The following is a 15,487-nucleotide window of genomic DNA, read 5'->3' on the forward strand; positions in this document are numbered from 1 at the left end:
GTGTAGTTTGTATATATCCAAAATTATATATTTATAATATGTATGTATGTGAGCTATAAATGTCTAAGATACATACATGAAGTATGCACATCTGATTATATATACAGTTATATATATGCAGTATATAAATCTGAATACATAAATATGTAGCCATCTGAACTAAATCATAAATTAATGTGATAAATGCTTAAGCCACCATGATGGGTAGCAGAACAAAATGAAAATACTTTACAGTTATGAGACCCTGGTAAGGGTCAGTGAGCCTTTCATCTAGAGTTATTCACTGAGCACCTATTTTTTAATTTTTATTTTCCAAGGTTATATTTATATATTTGAGACATGAGCAGGGTGTGGGGGACGACAGAGGGAGAGGGAGAAGCAGACTCCCTGCTGAGAAGGAAGCCTGACTCAAGGCTTGATCCCAGGACCCCAAGATCATGACTCAAGCTGAAGGCAGATGCCTAACCGACTGAGCCACCCAGGCGCCCCTCACTGAGTATCTATTAAACATCTGTTTCTTAAAGTAAGGCAGCAAGAGATTAAGAAATAGAAAAATAGGGATCCCTGGGTGGCGCAGCGGTTTGGCGCCTGCCTTTGGCCCAGGGCGCGATCCTGGAGACCTGGGATCGAATCCCACATCGGGCTCCCGGTGCATGGAGCCTGCTTCTCCCTCTGCCTGTGTCTCTGCCTCTCTCTCTCTCTCTCTCTCTGTGACTATCATAAATAAATAAAAAAAAATTAAAAAAAAAAATAGAAAAATAAAAAATAAAAGTTCCTTGTGCTTTAGTTCAAATTGTGGTTCCATAAAATCATCATCCTCCTAAAAGAGTTGTAACAAAAAATTACAAAAGAGGACTGGGTGGGCTTCTGCACCATTGTGTTAAGGCTGGTCCACTTGCTAAATGAGGAAAGCAAAGAGCTCTCTGATTAAGGGACTTTAGCCTTGCGTCTCTGAGGCTTTATCCATTCCTCTCTATTCAAAACCATCTTCACTGAAAATCTTCATCATTTGCACAACATGTTCCCAGGGCCCTCAGGAAAATCCTCCTTTCTATCAGTTTCCTTCTTCTCACCTCTCCAGCACTGTGGTTTGACAGACCTCACTGATTCATCTTCTCTTTTCCAATGTTTCTTGTTCTTTGAAGCAGATCTACGGGCAGTGCCTACCAATCCCACTTCTATAATATTTTTATACTTCATGGTTTCACTATCAGACACACTATCCTACTTTTTGCCTTTAGGTGTAGCAATGACTAGTAAAAACATCCCCAGGCTTTGTCTCAACCCTAGAACCCTGCACATAAATGTAACTACTGTATCTTTGAAGTACTCTATCAGTGACACCTGGGTGGCTCAGTGGTTGAGCGTCTGCCTTTGACTCAGGTTGTGATCCAGGGGTCCTGGGATTGAGTTCCGAGTCAGACTTCCTGTGGGGAGCCTGCTTCTCTCTCTGCCTATGTCTCTGCCTCTCTATGTCTCTCATTAATAAATAAATACAATCTTTAAAAAAGAATAAAAAGGACTCTATCAGGAAACCCTACTTCCTTCTGCCTTCTTTTAATGTTACTCTTCTTTCTTGTCACTGTTTTTAAATATCTTTATTAAAGTGTAACTGATACATAAAGAACTGCATGAGTTTAATGTATACAATTTGATGAGTTTGCATACAAGCAGAACAACTGATGCATATACTCATGAAATCATCACCTGTCCCTAAAGCTCTCTGCTGTCAAGGAGATGACAATGTCTTTTGAAAATTTAGTCCTGCTCACTTGAGCACAGACATGTTTGAAATGGAAGAATTCCGTAGACACGTAGTATCTCTAGGCTGAAATAAACAGTCCTGGCCCCAGAGAAGACTCATTCAGGACCCCAGGACATACTGACAGCTTATTTCTGACTCTGTAAGCAGGATGCACAAATGTAGGGAAGAGAAAAATGGTCCTCAAAGCTGGAATCAGAGGACCCCAAATTATTGGCAGTATTTTTGGACTCCTTTACTGACTTGTCTGAGTCCTTGAAATAGCTAATTTTGACCAGTGGCTTCTCTGCAAATCCTGTCTCCTCACGGTGACTAGCCGATGCATTTCCATCTGGGACAATGACCCATAATCAGTTTAGCTTCCAACCTAGTTTTAGACAGCGACAACTAGGGATACCAGATGACTCAAGTCTGGACATTAAACAGAATGAGTTTATATTCAGGCATTACTCTTGGACAAAGAGCAAATCTTGAACTTGTCCTGGACAAACAGAGTTTCCTGGCTGCCTTATCTCTATTCTGATCTGCCCAAGACCTTTGTTTGTCACAAACAGAAAATGACAAAATAGGGTTTTATCTAATGTAATTGTGGTGTGTGGAAAATACTCTCTTGATGAAGAGGCTATGGCAATAAGCTAAGACTGCAGTCATGAAAGCATCTCCTAGGGGAACAAGCTTTCAATAAGTAAGCAATGTGCTCTGTCCCTCTGATCAATGCGATGCACTTCCTTTGTCCAATTAATCTTTTCACTCCGGGCACACTCTCTCTGGGCCGTATCTGTTGTCTGTTGATCAGCCAATCCATGTCTCTCACAAAACAGCTCAAAGGCCCTAGCCTACTCTCCAAAGTCACACAGTCACCTGACTCTTAATAAAGGATTCTGATATTCTAGAGATAAACACTGAAATGCAACTATGGAGTTGGCTTCAAAATAACCCAAAATGGAGGGACAGGAGGTGCTGATGGTGCAAAACTGGCCATGAGTACCTATGTATCAAAGCTGAGTGATGGGAAATTACTATACCACTACATTACTTAACTTTTGTGTTTAAAATTTTTATAGTAAAATTTTTAAAATATGCTTTTGACTAGCCCTTTGTATCTCCTATACCCAAATTCAGCCATGTCTTCATGTCTTAAGTTACCTATTTGAACTTGGCTTGATTGATGGTTTTCCACTTCTCTTCTCAAGCTCTTTATAAAACATTAATGTGTTGTTCAATCATTTCACATTTGCACACTGATGGTCTACCATGGGTTAGCTACTGTCCTAAGTACTGGTCTAGAATAAGTAACATAACACGAACCCTGCCCTCACACAGCTAATAGTTGAGCAGGTATTCAGAAATGTGCAGATGCACATACCAGCAAGCATGTGTGATGAAGCGTCAAGAACACTTGGCTCACAGCCAGTGCTGGGGGTGAGTGGTCTGCCATAACTGGGGGTTACAGTCAACTGTTGTAACTGTAATTTGAATAAGTAGATATGTGGTTAAATCGTTCAGGCAGATAGAGATTCAGAAGCAAGAATCCAAGAAATGTAAGAGCCTTGTATAATAAATGTCAACTACCATTGAAAAAAGTATGTAATTTCTATACAGCAGTAATGAACTGCAGAAGAGTGAAAGACCTGTACTCGAAAACTATAAAACACCGATGAAGGAAATTGAGGAAGATACAAAGGAATGGAAAGACATTCCATGCTCATGGATTGGAAGAACAAATATTGTTAATATGTCCATACTATCCAAAGAAATTTAATGTAATCCCTATTAAAATACCATCAGCATTTTTCATAGAGCTGGGACAAGCAATCCTAAAACTCATATGGAACCATTAAATACCTCAAATAGACAAAGTAATCTTGAAAAAGAAAAGCAAAGCTGGAGGCATCACAATTCCAGACTTCAAGTCATTTTACAGAGCTATAGTGACCATGATGGTTTGGTACTGGCACAAAATAGACACACAGGTTAAAAAAAAAAAAAAAAAAGAATAGGGCAGCCTGGGTGGCTCAGCGGTTTAGCACCACCATCGGCCCAGGGCATGATCCTGGAGACCCGGGATTGAGTCCTATGTCAGGTTCCCTGCATGGAGCCTGCTTCTCCCTCTGCTTGTGTCTTTGCCTCTCTCTCTCTCTCTCTGTCTCTCTCATGAATAAATAAATATATAAATCTTTTTTTAAAAATGGTTAAAAAAAATAGAAACCTCAAAAATAAACCCACAACTATGTGATCATTTAATCTTCAACAAAGTAGGAAAGCATATCTATCCCCTAGGAAGAAGACAGTCTCTTCAACAAATTGTGTTGGGAAAACTGAACAGCTATAGGCAAAAGAATGGAACTGGACCACTTTCTTACACCATACACAAAAATAAATTCAAAATGGATTAAAGGCCTAAATGAGAAACCACTAAAATCCTAGAGAACACAAGTACAAGTCTTTGATGTTGGCCACAGTAACTTTTTTTCATATTTGAGTCTTGAGGCAAAGGAAACAAAATAAAAAATAAACTACTAAGGCTTCATCAAAATAAAAAGCTTCTGCACAGTGAAGAAAATGATCAACAAAACTAAAAGGTAATCTATGGAATGGAAGAAGATATATGCAAATTACATATCTGATAAAGGGTTAGTATCCAAAATATATAAAGATCTTATAAAACTTAACATCCAAAAACCAAACTGGATAACTGAAAAATGGGTAGAAGATAAGAAATGTCTATTCGTGTCCAATAGACACATGAAAAGATGCTTAACATCACTAATCATCATGAAATGCAAATCAAAACCGCAAGAAAATACCACCTCACACCTGTCAGAATAACTAAAATAAAAAACACAAGAAACAACAAATGTTAGCAAGGATGTAAAGAAAAAAAAGAACATTCTTGTACTGTTGGTGGGAATGCAAACTGGTACAACCACTGTGGAAAATGGTATGGAGGTTCTCCAAAAAGTTAAAAATAGAACTATCTACCCCATGATTCAGCAATCATGCTACTGGGTATTTACCCAAAGAATACAAAAATGCTGATTCAATGTTTATAGCAGCATTATCTACAAAAGCCAATTTACAGAAACAATCTAAGTGTCTATCAACTGATGAATAGGTAAAGAAGGTATGGAATATATACACAATGGAATGTTACTCAGCCATGAAAATAAGACTGAAACCTTGTCGTTTGCGAAGACATGGGTGGAACTAGAGAGTATGATGCTAAGCAAAATAAGTCAGTCAGAAAAAGACAAATACCATATGATTTCACTCATATGTGGAATTAAAGAAACAAATGAGCAAAAGGAAGAAAAGAGGGATAAGAAGAGAGACAAACCGAGAAACAGACTCTTAACTACACAGAGCACACTGATGGGGGGGTGGTGTTAAACAGATGATGGCGATGAAGGAGTGCACTTGTTGTGATGAGCACCGGTGATACATGGAAGTGCTGAATCACTATATTTTATACCTGAAACTAAATAGTACACTGTATGTTAACTAACTGCAATTAAAATGAAAACTTAAAAAAAAAAAAGAAAATACCAGAACTATAAGTGAGCATGAAAATGTAGTTTATTTTGCACCCTATATATGGACAGTGATCATTCTACCTGATTAAAAGATGATTATAAAAACCAAAGATTCATCCAGGAAACAACACAGTCATCATATGACAATTTGCAATATTTCAAAACAGAGTGAATTAAAAAGGTGCTTCGTCTGGTTTTAATTTTCATTATAGTAACTTTGTTAAAGTTATGTCCCTCCTTTCTTACTATTCAAAGCTGACTGCTGTGAATAGCTGGGAGGAAGAGATGTTTTGTGCTGGGATAACACTACCTACTTCTCCGTGAAAATCTTGAGGGAGGGACCTCTGGGTGGCTCAGCAGTTGAGCATCTGCCTTCGGCCCAGGGCGTGATCCTGGAGACCCGGGATTGAGTCCCACATTGGGCTCCCTGCATGGAGCCTGCTCCTCCTTCTGCCTGTGTCTCTGACTCTCTCTCTGTGTCTCTCATGAATAAATAAATAAAATCTTTAAAAAAAAATCTTGAGGGAATATGATGGACAGTTTTATTCCCAGATGCTCCATTATTTTCTGACTGCACCAAAATCATGGTGCGCCACAATCTACAAAGTACATCAAACAGATGCTGACACCTGCTGCAGCTCTTTGCAAGCTGCTGGACTCGAGAAGGAATTTCAGTATCTCATGCTGGCAATCAATATGCTGTGAGATTTCTGATGGTTCAATTCTCTCACAGAAAAAAAAAATCACATATAGGATTTAATTGGCTGTGATCTGATTATATTTACATGACCTAGGAATGAAAAGATATGTCTTTTCTCTAGATTAGTAAAAAAAATAAATAAAAAAATTAAAAAAGTCTAATTTTCCAAGAAACATTTCCTCTTGAAATACATGGGTGCTTTTCTCTAAATAATAACATCATCTTCTAGGACTCTACTTTTAATTTATTGAAGGCCTACTTTATTATTTCTAATAAAAGAAAATAAAGTATAAAACATACATAAACAAATGTCCATGTATATGTCACCTAGAATTAATAACAGGGGTGCTTTATTATTTCTAATAAAACAGGGTATAAAACATATTTAAACAAATGTCCCTGTATATGTCACCCAGAATTAACAATAGGAGTCACTTGTTTCAGCTCATTTGAAAAGAGCATGAAACATTTCACATAAAGATGAAGTCACCCATGACAACATCCTGTCCTGTCACTTGTACTCTTTCTCCTTGTAACTACCACCAAGAATCTGATGCATAGGGGCATCTGGGTGGCTCAGTGGGTTAAGCATCTGACCTTGACTCAGGTCATGATCCTGGGTCCTTGGATTGAACCCTGCGTTGGGCTCCCTGCTCAGCAGGGGCCTGCTTCTCACTCTTTCCATCCCCCAGTTGTGCTCCTTCTCTCTCAACTAAATAGATAAAAATAAAATAAAAAAGAAAGAAGAAAGAAGAAAGAAAGAAAAGATAAAGAAAGAAAGAAAGAAAGAAAGAAAGAAAGAAAGAAAGAAAAGAAAAGAATAGAATGTAATGCGTAGCCAGACTCTTCTAAAGAAAGTTCTCAGACATAAGTGTCTCATAAAGAGTACAGTGATCCATGCATCTTCAGTGACCATGAATGGTACATAGTTAATCTTCTCCCTACAACTTGGTTTTTATTTTGCTCTTAATTGATAGCTTTTCACATGTATAGTGAATTACTTTTATTTTATTTTATTTTATTTATTTTATTTTATTTTATTTTATTTTCATGAGAGATACAGAGAGAAAGAGACAGAGAGAGGCAGAGACACAGGAGGAGGGAGAAGCAGGCTCCATGCACCCAGAGCCCGACGTGGGATTCGATCCCGGGCCTCCAGGATTGCGCCCTGGGCCAAAGGCAGGTGCCAAACCGCTGAGCCACCCAGGGATCCCCGTGAATTACTTTTAAATGTTACATTTATTGTATCACATATTATGGATCTGTTCCCCACTTACTATCATCTACTGATAGATGTATGAGTTTTTCCTACCAAAAAATGAGAAACTAAGCAATGAACTTCCTTGTACAAATCTTTTTGAGCTCACTTAAATATTCTAATTTTTGCCAAAAAATAGTGACGCATTTGTATTTGATTTTTTACATGTGTGTATCCAATTGCTTTTTGCCATTTACCTTTGACATTTTATCTATTTACTCTTATCTTTGGCATTTTTTTTTAAAGGCTTTATTTATTTATTCATGAGAGACAGAGAAAGAGAGCCAGAGACACAAGCAGAGGGAGAAACTGGATCCCTGAATGGAGCCTGATACGGGACTCAATCTTGGACCCCAGCATCACGCACCGAGCCAAAGGTAGATGCTCAACCGCTGAGCCACCCAGGTGTTCCATCCTTTGGCATTTTAAAAATCAGTTTAGTTATTTTGTTGCCATATTATCTGGTCTACCCAAAATCAGGACTGTGGTATGTTCTCATGCATTTTTAGGTAGGCTCTTACCAGACATAACCACCTTATGAATACACCTATTCATTTTCCATGTTGTTCTGTCATTACCTTTTTATCTATCTTTCAAACAAAAAGTAAAACAGATTAACAATATTTACTATTACTCGATCACTGTTAAGAACTCATATATCAAAAGTGGCCTAGAACAAAATGTTCCTACTGGTGAGAAGGAAGATGTTTAAAGGGTTCCAGTGTCATAAATTCATCGCTCTGCTGTTTACTCCAATACTTTCTGCAAAAGTTCTGGTACTGGCACAAAATAGACACATGTGTGTCTAATATGTGTTGAGTTGTACGCATACTTTATTTTATTTTGTATGTATATTTTATATACAACTCCCATCCTGTCATCTTCACAGGTAACTGCTACGTCTTCTAATGGTAACAGTGATGATCATCTACATGAAAATTTTCCAATGTTCCCCATAACAATCAGAGATAGCATAATTTCTTGAAAACTAAACACCATGGAAGCATTTACATACATCACCCTACTTTAGTATCACCCCATTATGATCAGAGGAATTATTTCCTTCACATCACAGAAGAGGGAAATGAGACTCTATGAGATTATACATGTTACCCCTAGTCACTCATCCAGCCAGTGACTTGATGACAATGAGCCAAGGAACACAGACAGCCCTAGACCTGAGCTATCCATGTCTATGTCTTGGACACAGCAAGGACACAGGGAGACTTATAAGCCAATGCAAAACGTGCTTAACGAGGATCACAAAATTCTAATTAGGAAGGCGCGTTTTCTTGTCTCATGTGGGTAAGAAATTTAAAACAAGGGATTGAGGGACACCCAGGTAGCTCAGCTGGTTGAGTATTCGACTCTTGGTTTCGGCTCAGGTCATGGGATTGAGCCCTGAGTCAGGCTCTGCACTCAGCAGGGAGTCTGTCTCTCTCCCTCTCCCTGTACCCCCCAATCACACACACTCTTTCTCTCTGAAATAAATAAATCTTTTAAAAAACACAAATGAAAAAAATACAAATGATTAAGAATGATTAAAAACACAAGTTTCAACATTATATATACAAATGAGAAGATCATTTATGAATTCTTATTCTAGGAGAATTTGCAAATCTTCAAAGGCCAAATATATTTAGTTAGCATCTTGACTCTGGTGTTTAATGCAAAAAAAATTATTTCCACAAGCGCTTAGGTCATTTTGTAAATTGAGTGTGTGGTTAATGGAGAGTGAATTCCCTAAATGAGGGTTTTCCTGACTTGCATGATGATAAGAAACAATTGGAGAACTTGTTAAAAGTACTGAGTCTTAGTGTCAAACCTGGGCACAGTGTAGCCAAGTACCTAAGGCGTGAACTCCTACCCAGCCATGCTCTGAGTATCAGTCACCAGACAGTGTTAATTCAGGACAAGCAGGAAAAGAAACAACACACACAACATTGTCAGATTCATCTGTGGTCCCTAAATTAGTTTTCACCAAAAATACAAAAAGAAGATGGATTAGTCAACTCAAATACAAATTTGTTGCATTTGTAATCTGGCAAATTTCCAAAGACCAGATATATTAATTTTGTAACTAGAATTTAGCGCTTAATAGGAAAAAAAAATCTCTCCAGACATATAGGCTGTTCTGATAAATTTCATCTATCCGTCCATATCCTGGATTGAAGTATGCAAACAAAAAAGTAATTATGTGATACCTTTCTAAGCTTGAGAATGATAAAAAAAAATTGTGACTGCCCAGCATTAACATTTATGAAAACTTGCTTTTGTACAGACAAGCAAAGTCATCTTTATTCTGCAAACCCAGTGCCATTTGACTACAGAAAAACTGTCAGGGTAGAAGGTGTTCAACGTGCCCCAGGCTGACCATATCAACGTTTTAAAGTAGTCTGGATACTAGTCTATATTCTAAATCAGGTCTCTAAAAGGAGCACAAATTTTTCTGTCTCCACATCTGATCCTTCACACCAACTAGATATAGTTTACAAACAGATTTCTCAGTTTGCAGGTTCCAAGCCACTTTTATGAAATACCCTCCCTCCAATAAACTGCTTGTTCACTGTTTTGTGCTTTCCAAATATTGGGAAACTTATGAACAATCTCACCAGGAACCATTTATTCAGGACACAGTAGCTCATCTAGTTTAGATGAATTGATTATGTTACTGATACATGCATTTAGCAAACAAAATATGCTGTACTCACACATGCCAGGTGATTATAAAGGCGTATGTGTGTATGGGGAAGGCAGTGCTTGAGAGGGCGGACTTTCGGCTTTTTTTACATTAGCACAACGTCCTTACACATCTGTCTTCTCACACTGCAGGAGAAGCAAATAATTTCATCCAGGATAGTGACCATCATGCTACACAGCATGCCTACCTCCTTTGTGCAGCTTGGTCCTAAGTGACTGACGAGCTGCTCTCTGGGTCGACATAAAGGTCAAGAACAACAGTAACAATAAACATGTACCCTCCAGAAAAATTCCAAACAAATACACAAACCACTAAAAAATACTGCCTTAAGACTTCATATATTAAAAACAAACAAGCTGACCTCAGGCAGGAATGGCCAGAGAAGCACCAAAAAGAAATTCTGTTGAAAGAAACCTTTAGTTCTGAAATGTTCCAAGGCATCAGCAGCAAACATAAATTCTCCTGGGGGGAGGTGCCCTCCAGGCAAGCCTCATAAAAATTCTACAGTTAGATCCAAATGAAAAAAGAATTATAATAAAAAAATCATAAAATATACAAATTCTACCCACCATGTGGGATACACACTAGAATCAAACAAGAGGATTTAAACCCAAAAGATATCAGACTTTGAGACTGTCAAAGCAGAATATGAAATAAGTATATATTAAATATATTTTTAAAAACAGAAGGAATCAACAAATGTGTAAGGAATGAGATAAAAATGGCCAGGCAGATTTTTGAGAAAATATCTGGTAGAACTTTAAAAATGGAAGGAAAGTAAAACAGATAGTTGAAATTTCAAAAATCAATGGTAGGATTACAGGCAGATTGAGAGAGCTGAAGAGAATACTAGGAATCATAACACGGATGTACAAAAAGCAGCCACCATGGACTGCAGACAGGTAAAGAAGTATGGAAATTAAATAGACTTTTTAGAGTTCGCTGACTGAATGATAATGTCCCACATAAATTCAATGGAACACAAGGAGATTTTTTTTTCTTGGGGTTTGATGAAAAGCACAAATTTTCAGAATTAGAAAGATCAGTCAAGGGGACGCCTGGGTGGCTCAGCGATTGAGTGCTTCCCTTTGGCCCAGGGCGTGATCCTGGAGTCCCAGGATCGAGTTCCACATCGGGCTCCCTGCATGGAGCCTATTTCTCCCTCTGCCTGTGTCTCTGCCTCTGTCTCTCTCTGTGTGTGTGTGTCTCTGATGAATAAATAAATAAAATCTTTAAAAAAGAAAGAAAGAAAGATCAGTCAATCCCAAGCAGGACAATTAAAAAGAAAGCTGAATCCCATACCAGTCAAATTGATACTATCAACGACAAGGACACAGAAAAGTTGAACCTAAAATGCATATACTAGGAAAAACGATTGTTTAAAGTTCTTGTGTCAAGAACTCAAACCAATCATTTAAGGAAATAAAGTCTAAGAAATAGGTCAACAAAGTACAAGGATGGTAATAATAAAGCATAAACTAATAAAACAGAAGACAAAGAAATAAAAGAGCTAAATGCTGGATCTTTTCCAAAAAAGGTAAGGACGGGGCACCTGGGTGGCTCAGTAGGTTGAGCACCTGCCTTCAGCTCAGGTCATGATCTCAGGGCCATAGGATCAAGCCCTGCATCAGGCTCCCTGCTCAGTGGGGAGTCTACTTCTTTCTCTCCCTCTGCCTTCTCCCCTCTTGCTCTTAAATAACTAAAATCGTTAAAAAGAAAGAAGAAAGAAAAAAAGAAAGAAAGAAAGAAAGAAAGAAAGAAAGAAAGAAAGAAAGAAAGAAGAAAGAAAGAAAGAAAGAAAGAAAGAAAGAAAGAAAGAAGAAAGAAAGAAAGAAAGAAAGAAAGAAAGAAAGAAAGAAAGATGAGAATGACAGCCTTCTAGAAATTTGACCTAGCAAGAAGTAAAAATAATAAAGCACACATAACTGACCCTAGAAATGAACCAGGCAGGTTAACTATATTATACTCAAAATTTCTAGATTTAGATTATACACATTCCTTTATAAACATTAAGACAAACTCAAAAGGAGACTGAAATCCTGAATCATCTGACATACATTCAATAAAAATGGTATAATTATGCTTCAGCACAATGTGTGTGTATGTGTTTCACAATAAAAACCTGAGAATCAGTCGTGGCTGGTGATGCAAGCACAGCACTCTTTCATGCACCCAATGGAGTATCCGTTATCCATATGTAACTATTTAAACTTAAATTAATTAAAACTAAATAAAATTTAAAACTCAGCTCTTTGGTTTTGGCAGCCATGGTTATGGCACCAAGTACCATACTGCCACATGTGCCTAGTAAAAGATATTTTGGTACAGAGAGGCCAGGTGAGGTTCTGAGGCCAAGGACGAAGTCATGTTAACAGTCAGTGAAATGGTAACCCTTACAATGAGGGTCTTTGAGGTGGTGGGCAAATTTTTCTGCAAAGAACCAGATAATAAATATTTTCAGCTATATTGTGGGCCAAAGGATGTGATAAGAACTCAAATCTGCCGCTGTATTGCAATGCAGCCACAGACTGCTCATCCCCCAGTGGCCATGGCTGCTGGCCAACAAGACTTTATTTACAAAACAGGTGGTGGTGGCCCAGCTTTGGTGCAGAGGCGCTAGTCGGCCAACCCCAGTCACAGGGGAGGGGTGCCGAAAACAACAAACAACAAAAACCTATGGTTTCCCATTTCCTCAGAATGCTGTTTGCAAATAGGAGAAAAGTACCGCCATTGGTTACTATTTATAGTCCTGTGGTACTTTCTGGAACACAACACTCTCGACCAAGAAAATGCCAGACCAGACCAATTTGGTGTTTGTTTGGTTTGGTTTTGCACTGCCATGAAAGTAGTCGTGTCCACTGAGCACCAAGCAAGGCCAGCTCTGATCGGTACCATCTCTTTCCCCCGTAGTATGCCTTGCACACTCTACTGAAGAGCGCAGGATGATTCCATGGATCAAACTGGCTCAAATTACAAGCTACCTGGGGACTGTCCTGTCCCTTTAATACCCACCCCGAGAGGCTGAGGGGCTCTGATTAGTGCTGGGGCTCTGACATGCCTGGCTGGAAATGCCGCAGCAGCTTGTTAAACAGAAGCAGGTGACCTCCACCTTCCTATGCCTTGTGACAAGCCTCCTCAGGTCTCTGACCCCTCTTTCTACATTTGCTCTTTGCTCCAACGAGGAATAAAAGGCATACTCCCTCTTGCCTGTCACAAAGACGCTGTGTGGAAGGCCTTCACTCAGAGCTGGGGCATAAAGACTGAAAAAGCTCCCCAACCTCCTCGAACCAGCCTTGAAGAGATGAATCTAGCAGAAACCTTGGGCCCCTCTAGACACACAAATACACAAGGTTATGTTGCTCTCTTGAACACCTTTACAAACAGCAGGGTATCAGGTACAGGAGCAAAAACACAGCTCACTGCTCAACAAATGTGAAATACAGCATGAACACAAAACAAACAAAGCTCCCCTTTAGTGAGAAAAAGCCTTCTGAAACCACAGTGATTTCATTCATGTCTCGGAGTGGGCTTAGGGCCTGCGTTTCCCTATGAAAACAGTGTGATACCATCTCTCACATAACTCTTGGGCTTGCCTCCACTCCATTTGGCTTCCCAACTGCCCAGGTGAACAAAGGAACACATTTACGTGAAGAAAACCCAGAAGCAACAATGACAATGTCTGGGCTGATGCTGCATTCATAATTTGGGAAACGTGGATTATACTTCTTTGATAACTGGGGGTAATATTTAGTAACCTCTGCTGGGAGCTGGGAGCAGAGCTGGTACTCATTACACAACACTGAGCCCATGAGTAACTCTGCAGCTGACATGAATATATGGCTGGACCTCAGTGGCCAAAGGTGTGTGTGTCTTAACACACGACATCTTCAGAAAGGTCAGAAGTGCCATACACACACAGGAATAAAGTAAATGAGCATTCGCTGAATTTTGCTGTCTCCAAGTCTCTGCATATAATCTCTTTTTCAGTTGTTCAGATGAAGTGATTAAAGCTCACAGAGGTTAAAATTGGATCACATAACTAGAAAGGAGGTGACTCATGTCCCTAAGGCTAGACTCTCCTTGACTTATATACCTGTTTTCTTCTATTTCCTATAAAAGTGGGCTTACAATGATCACATCCTTATAGTATCTGCTGAGTTGAGAAATTTTAGGGCTGTAGATTACTTCTATACTAAAAATGCAGCCATGATACATATGTATGTGTGTATCATACATGTGTGTGTATGTGTGTACATGTACATACACATAATTTTTTTGCAAAGACTTCATTCCATATTCCCACATCGGGCTCCCTGCATGGAGCCTGCTTCTCCCTCAGCCTGTGTCTCTGCCTCTCTCTCTCCATGTCTCTCTTGAATAAATAAATAAAATCTTAAAAAAAAAAAAAGGGGCAGCCCTGGTGGCTCAGCGGTTTAGCGCCGCCTTCAGCCCAGGGCCTGATCCTGGGATCCGGGATCGAGTCCCACGTTGGGCTCCCTGCATGGAGCCTGCTTCAGACTGCCTGCGTCTCTGCCTGCGTCTCTGTGTCTCCCATGAATAAATAAATAAAATCTAAAAAATAAAAAATTTAAAAATTTAAAAAAAGAAAGAAATAGAAAGAATCTTTGCATGGAGTACCACAGAAAGAACCTTCCTCCAAAATTGTAATAGGTTGTAGGATCACACTTTAGATTTATTTAGAATAACCAACTTTAGTTGGCAGTATGTGGATATTACTAAGGCCTTTAACATCAAGCATACTAAAGAATGAAGGCAGAGGTCTCATCAGAAAATATATACGTCTGCAAGCTTTGGAACATAAGTTTTTTACCATGAGAAGGAAAAAAACAATAGATTCGTTTCTGAAACAATACCTTCAAGCGTCAGGTGATTAGTGTCCTTTCTAACTTCTCCAGTAACGCTGCATGGGTAACTCGATGGGAAACATGCGTTTTATGTGACCCAGACATCTGACCATGAAGGATCACCTCTGCATCTTCATGAAGAATATCCATTTCCATGGCACTGTGAGGAAAAGAACAGCAATAATCATAGGGCAACAATGTCTTAGAGAGTTGCCCTGTGGCCAAGCAGTTGTTTTCTCTGCTAGTTGGAACTGACATGAGACACAGAGCTCAATGCAAATGGTCATCGTACACCTATCTCCCCAAGTGCCAGGCTCATAGAAAGGACAAAGTTGCAGCTAAAGTTGATCGATTAGCACAATGCACATAGACTGTACCAACTCTGTAGAGAGTGTATTGTATTTATTCTTATTCTGACTGTACCTCTTGACCACCTCATGCATATACAGAAGTACTGCTAACTCCCTGAAAAATCTGGGCAAGTAGCCAAAGAACATTCCTATCTTGGCACAGAAAGGCGATTGCCTGAGAAAACATCAGAAAAAGCCACCTCCACCACCGACTGTGGGGCGGGCTCTGAAGTGTAAGGGCAAGTTGCAGAAGCAGAGCCAGACAAGGCTGGGCGAGAACAGATGAATGTTTGGACAACGCCACGAGGCCCCTCCCAA

General features: G+C 39.2%; 1 long non-coding RNA gene across 11 annotated transcripts in view; it reads right to left on the minus strand.

Moving 5' to 3' along the window:
- Window positions 1-15,487, minus strand: part of LOC144308023 (uncharacterized) — a 405,010-nt gene that overhangs the window by 287,056 nt on the left and 102,467 nt on the right. For 10 of the 11 annotated variants that reach the window (XR_013374673.1, XR_013374666.1, XR_013374665.1 and 7 more), the window contains one exon: window positions 14,829-14,979. The exons of the other annotated variant lie outside the window; for it this stretch is intronic. This is a non-coding gene — a long non-coding RNA (uncharacterized LOC144308023). The remainder of the gene's footprint in view (window positions 1-14,828; window positions 14,980-15,487) is intronic. 11 annotated transcript variants of the gene reach the window in all.

This window comes from Canis aureus, chromosome X (genome assembly GCF_053574225.1).
Source record: "Canis aureus isolate CA01 chromosome X, VMU_Caureus_v.1.0, whole genome shotgun sequence".
Lineage (NCBI taxonomy): Eukaryota > Metazoa > Chordata > Mammalia > Carnivora > Canidae > Canis > Canis aureus.